The sequence below is a fragment of the Chrysochloris asiatica genome, unplaced genomic scaffold (assembly GCF_000296735.1).
Source record: "Chrysochloris asiatica unplaced genomic scaffold, ChrAsi1.0 scaffold00029, whole genome shotgun sequence".
Classification (NCBI taxonomy): Eukaryota; Metazoa; Chordata; class Mammalia; order Afrosoricida; family Chrysochloridae; genus Chrysochloris; species Chrysochloris asiatica.
In genome coordinates, this window is record NW_006408547.1 from 20,485,284 (window position 1) to 20,491,552 (window position 6,269).

Consider the following 6,269-nt stretch of genomic DNA (forward strand, 5'->3'; position numbering starts at 1 on the left):
AGAGTTCTTGCTTCTGCTACAAGTTTACTAGCTATAAGCCTTCAAACTTTACAAAAATCTTGCTACCTATGTGGTTCAGAGTTTTGGAGCTCTCCCCTGACCCCGCTTCACCTGGTGTTCTGTGTTGTTGCTGATGGAGATCTTCACTGCATCTCCACCCGATCTGACAGCGAGCCCCGCCTCCTGAACCACAAGAGTCTGATCCCCATCTCCTTTCACCTGCCCTGTCTAGACAGGTTGAAAATCACTCAGTGGAGATTCTACCTCCCCCTTGGCAACTACATTTTATCAGTTCTTTCCCTTCAGAATGTAAATACAGCCAGTGCTTCCGTCTTAAATTCTCTGTAAAGATCTTGCTTTTCCCATAATGTCTGTAGTGAACAGTGGTGAGGCAAGAGAGAAGCGAAGGCACTGAGCCTGCTCGTGTGAGATTACAGGAGTGAATGCCTGCCTAAGTTTGGCACCCTAATTTTATCTCACCCTCACCCTATTTCTGACCCTGCAGAGCTTGGTGCCTGGCAAGCTGCATTCTCATTGCTCATTTATGTGTATTTCTCTCCAGTGGACAGAGCCCATGAAAGCAGAATCCGTGTGTTAGTTACACTTCGACCCTAGTGCCCATTACCATTTCTGGTGTCTATAAATTCTCCAGAACTATCTGCTCAATGGAAGGAAATAGGGATTTTTACACCTCTACTTCTGTCTTTCTGAAGCAAGACTCGAGCATGTACTAAGGTTTGATGGATGAAACCATTGTTGGAGGTCAGGGCAGGTGGAGAGCAGAAATGCATTCATGCAGGACTCAGAGCCAGGTGAGGGACAGCCAGGGCCTCAGTGTGCCCTGACCCCAGGAATACTAAAGGATTCGTGGTTCTCACCCTCTCTGACTTAAGGGCCTCACTCTGCGGACCTCACACCAGCTGGGAAGGGGGTTCCTGGACCACAAAACAATGTCCGAGAAGAGCATTTCCTGACTTGAGCAGGAAAATGGGTAAATATTTATGGATCAATTTTTACTGAATCATCTCTGGGCTAATTACTTTGGAAGATACAAAGCAAGACACAGTCTGTACTTTCATCTAGTTTCAGAGAAAACGCAAACAATTGGAAGCACTATACAATAAGATTTTTCCCTCTAGGTATACAAGGGTAAGGCAAAAAGCATTGCTCTTAAATGATAAACCTTATAAACAAAAATACCAAAATGTGAAGTGATTGTTTCTCAGCATTTAAATCCTCTGTCGACGTCTCTCCAATTATGAAGGCGGTGTCCCATCTCTCTAAGCTTTCCTCAAAGAGGTCCATGGTTTTCAGTGTACCCCACGACATTATGGCAGTTTTGGCATCCTCATGCAACACAAATCATGCTTCTTTAAAATGATCTTTGTGCTTTGGGAACAAAAAGAAGTCTTCAGAGACAGGATTCAGGCTGTAGGATGGACAGGAAAAGGGGACACAGTAATTATCTCATCAGACAGCCTTTGCCACCATCGAAGAAGGAGCAGTGTTACGACCGAAGAAATTCCTCAGTGTGAATTTTCTGGCTTTTTGCTCACCATTTTCAATTTTCTTAAAACTTCTTCATGGTAAACCCTCTTGATCATCCTGTGTACTTAGAGAAATTCTTTCAAGTTTACAGACATTTGGGAATTTTAAAACACTGTCACCAAAACAGATTTACAAGCCTCAGAAAGATTATGCCGGATCCCCATGAGTCAAACCGACTCAATAACACTTACCACTACCACCACCACCATAACTTTCTGAAATGACTTCTCTGCCTTGAATTTAACGGTTCCAGAAATCTCCCCAAACATTTGTCTGTCAGTTTGTCCTATTGTGGTGACTTGGGTGTTGCTGTGATACTGAAAGCTATGCCATGGGTATCTTAAATACCAGCAGGGTCACTGGTGGTGGACAGGTTTCGGTGGGAGTTTCTAGACTAAGCCAAACTTGGAAGAAAGAGAGATAGATTACTTCTGAATAGCTAGCCTCTGAAAACCTTATGAATAGCAACAGACATCGTCAGATAGTTGTGCTGGAAGATGAGCCCTTCAGGTTGGAAGGAAGATCCTCAATGAGATAGATTGACACAGTACCAGAAGCACTGGGCTCAAACATAACAGCAATTGTGGGAGTTGTGCAGAACCCCACATTGTTTCCTTCTAGAGTCGCTAGAGTCGGAACCAACTCGACAACACCTAACAACAGCAGTCGATTCCCTCGGAAGACACTGTTTTGTTTGGACCAGTTTTTTTTGAGGACACCATGACAAGACACCAACAAGCGTATTACTAATAGAACTTGTCTGTAGCCAACCACTGACTACAGAGCAGTATTTAAATATGTTTACTTTTGAACAAACTTGTGCATGCATGCCCCAGAACCCCAACAGCAATACTTTTTGACTGATCCTTGTATCCTCCATAGATGGCAAATTGTTACTATATTTAAAGGTGTTGGTGTTAGCAATTATAGTTTTAGCTGTTGCTCTACCTGTGTGAATGAGACCTGGCAGATGCCAATTCTTTGCCGCTGGGCAGAGCATGCAACCACATCCGGGGATTGGTTTACAGTTTATAGCCAAATCTGTGACTTGCACTGGTCTGGTTGGTTCAATAGTCCCAGACTTTTTTCTGAGTATACGAGGAAAAGCAAAAGCTGAACTGAGTCTGCTGGCATTCTCTGCACTAAGCTCTGCCACGTGGCTGGGATTAGATGCAGGTATGTGGTGTCCACAAGGAACTCCTGAGATGTCACTGTCCTGAAATCTTGGTCTTTGGGTAGCAGTCATAATTTGGGTAGCAGTCATAATCAGAGAAGTACCTTTGGCCTGCCAAGCCCTTGACTTCTGCAGTGACGGTAGTGGTATTCCAACTTGAAGACTCTTGCTCATGCCTAAGTGTAAGTTGTCCATGTAGCATATTGTATTCTGGGTTTGGTGGAAATGGTTGAAGCCCTAAAAGGTAGCCATTTTAGCCATATACCTATACTCTCTCTCTCCTCCTCTCTACATATAGATATAGATATAGATTAGATGTAGATATAGGTAGATATAGATACATTGGAGTCTGGGTGTGGTGCTGCAGGTTAATGTGCTGGACTGCAAGGTTTATTTGAACCACAAGGTTGGTGGTTCAAGTTGACTAGCTGCTCCTTGGAAACCCTATACAGGGTCGCTGTAAGTCAGAACCAACTCGATAGCACTTAACAACAACAACAATTTATATATAAGGGGCTGTCATTTATTGGATGTCCTGGTGTGACACTGTAGGATAAGCACTGAACTGCTAACTGCAAGGTCAGCAGGTCAAACCTACCAGCCGCTCCTTGGAAACCGTATACTTGATGGCACTTAACAACAACAATGACAATCATCATCTATTGGGCTCTTGCATTGTGGTCAGGCACAATGGTCTTCTTCATGGCATTTAATACTCTCAGCAGGGATAACTCATAATCCCATTGAGTAGGGAAGAAAACACAGCGTTTAAAGGGTTGAGTCGTTTTTTGTTAAGTTTTACAGCTGTTGTCAGTGCCACAGAGTCGGTTCTGAATCATAGTGACCCGGTATAGGGTTTCCAAGGATCAACTGGTGACTCTGAACCACCAACCTTGTAGTTAGAAGTCCGGTACGTATGCTCCAGAGCCACACACCAGGACTCCAGTGTTATAGCTAAAACTTGTAAATGATGGGTTTTGCCCCCTCAGTTTGGCCCAGAGAATATGCTTTTCTCCATGGTGCTATAAACTCCCTCCAACAAAATCATGTAAAAAATTCAAAAGGGTGAGTTCCAGAAGGCCTTGCAGATAAGGAGAACTAGGACTCGGGCCTTATGGTCTGGTGTGTCTGGAGATGGATAAAAGACCAGAACAACAAGAGTAAAGCGTACACATGGCGTTGGGTGTGGAGTGAGGGCTTGTTTGTGTGGGAAGGAAGCTGTGTGTAAAGAGAAGCAGAAAAGCAATTAGGTAGGAAAATTTGGAGCATCCAGATTCTTGTTGTTAAGTGCTACCAAGCAGGTTCCCACTCATAGTGACCCTATGTAGGGCTTTCAAGGAGTGGCTGGTGAGCTTGAACTGCCAACCTTGCCATTCAAAGTTACCTTGTGGCCCAATGCTTATCCTACAGCACCTCACCAGGTCTTCTGAAAGCAGGCAGAAGTGTTTAAAGTTGATTCTGAATTCAGTGAAGGAATGCCAAAAATTCTTAAGCAGGCGGCTGACTTGATCAAGACAAGCAAGCCTGGCATTAGCAGATGAGGGCAGCTGGTTAAGGATAAACTAGAGCACAGAAACCTGGTTGGTCCAGCTCCCCAAGGAGGGCACTTGCAATAATCCAGGTGCAAAATGATGAGCTTTCAGGATGAATGAAGAGGAAAGGAATTTTTTCAATAAAAGAAACTAAATTAGAAACAGATTTACTGTGAAGAATAGTCACTATGCATCCCAGATTATTCATAGCGATCCTAATTTTACATCATTTAATATTGGCTGCAAAGAATCCATTACATATGCATTTAAAGGTGATTTTAAAAAATAAACATTGTACAACTTTGCATATGAATGAATTCACACATCTGAAAATTTTGTCAGATGGTGGGTCCCATTACATATTTCAGTTTGTGGTTCAGTAATGTTAGGACGGAAATGATGGACGGGGAGAAGCTTTAAGACTGAAGAGACTGGTCATAGGCTGTGTTGTGCGTTGGCTGACACAGGAGTGGACTGATGAGAGAGGGACAGGGCAGGCCTTGGAGTACATCCCTCTGGGAGATACCCAAGCTCATGTCGGTGTAGAAAGTCAGGGGCTAATCTGTAGAGTCCGGGTAAAATCATCAGAACATCTCAGGAGGCAGGGAGCTTGCTGTTGTTGTTGTTGTTGTTGTTATCTGTTCTCAAATCTAGCACAACTCATGGTAACCCCGTCATAATGGAACCCTGACCAGTTGCAGATCAGACCCTGAAAAATGGAAGGGATCAGAGAATTAGCTTGTGAATCCTGAGTCAAGAGCTGTCTTCATAGTGATTTCTTTGGCTGGATGTGAGCAATCCTGGATACTGAGGTGACTTCAACCAATAGGATGTTAGAAGTCAGCATGTATCAGAAACAGGGCTGTCATGATACCTCACATACTAAAAGCTTGATGCTTAGGAGGGAAGCCATTAATAGGGAGCCAAACAATGCTTATGGATGATGGATGGATGGATGGATGGATGATGGATGGATGCATGGATGGATAGATGATGGATGGATGATGGATGGATGGCCATCAAGTCTACTTTACCCACTTCTCCAGTTCTCCTAGACTGGGGTAATTGTTCTTCCTTTTCTTCTTACGATGCTCTGTGTAAACTTCCATCACTGCATTTATCATCCTGCATTGTTTATAGTAGTTTAGGGACATGCTATGCCCATCAGTCAGGCAATTCCTTGAGACTGAAACATCCACTTATTCCTTTTTGTCTATTGTTAAGTGCTGTTGAGTCAGTTTTGACCCATAGCGACCCTGTATAGGGTTTTTGAGGAGTGACTGGTGAATTTGAATCACCTACCTTGTAGCTCTGGTAGCATACTGGTTACGAATCAGGCTACTAACCTCAATGTCAGAAGTTTGAAGCTACCAGCTGTTCCATGGGAGAAAGATGAGACATTCTGCTCCCGTAAAGATTTACAGCCTCAGAAACCCTGTACAAGGTCACTATGGGTGGGAACTGAGTCCACAGTACTTAACAACAACAACAACAACCTTGTAGCTCAAACCTTGTGTTCGAACGCTTATCCTACAGTGCCACACCAGGACTCCCTTGTCTATTAGGTGTGTATTATAGTGACAGGCCTGTAGTTACTTGAGTCTGCCCATAGTTTAACCTATAGTTGTTGAGTTAATTCTGGCTCATAGTGACCCTGAATAAGGTTTCAGAGGAGCAGCTGGTGGGTTTGAACCACTGACCTCTCAGTTAGTAGTCCAGTACTTATCCTTCAGCATGACACCAGGACTCTATAGGACAGAGTTGTGGTTGCTGTTAACTGCTGTCCAGTTGGTTCCAACTCATAGTGACCCTGTATAGGGTTTTTCTAGGAGCAGCTGGTGGGTTTGAACTGCCAACCTTGTGGTTCTCAGTCCAGTGCTGGTCCTACAGCACCACACCAGGAGTCCATAGGAAAGAGTTGTTGTTAGGCGCTGCTGAGTCTGTTCCAACTCATAGCGACCCTATTTAGAGTTTCTAGGGAGCAGCTGGTGAGCTTGAACCACCAACCTTGAGGT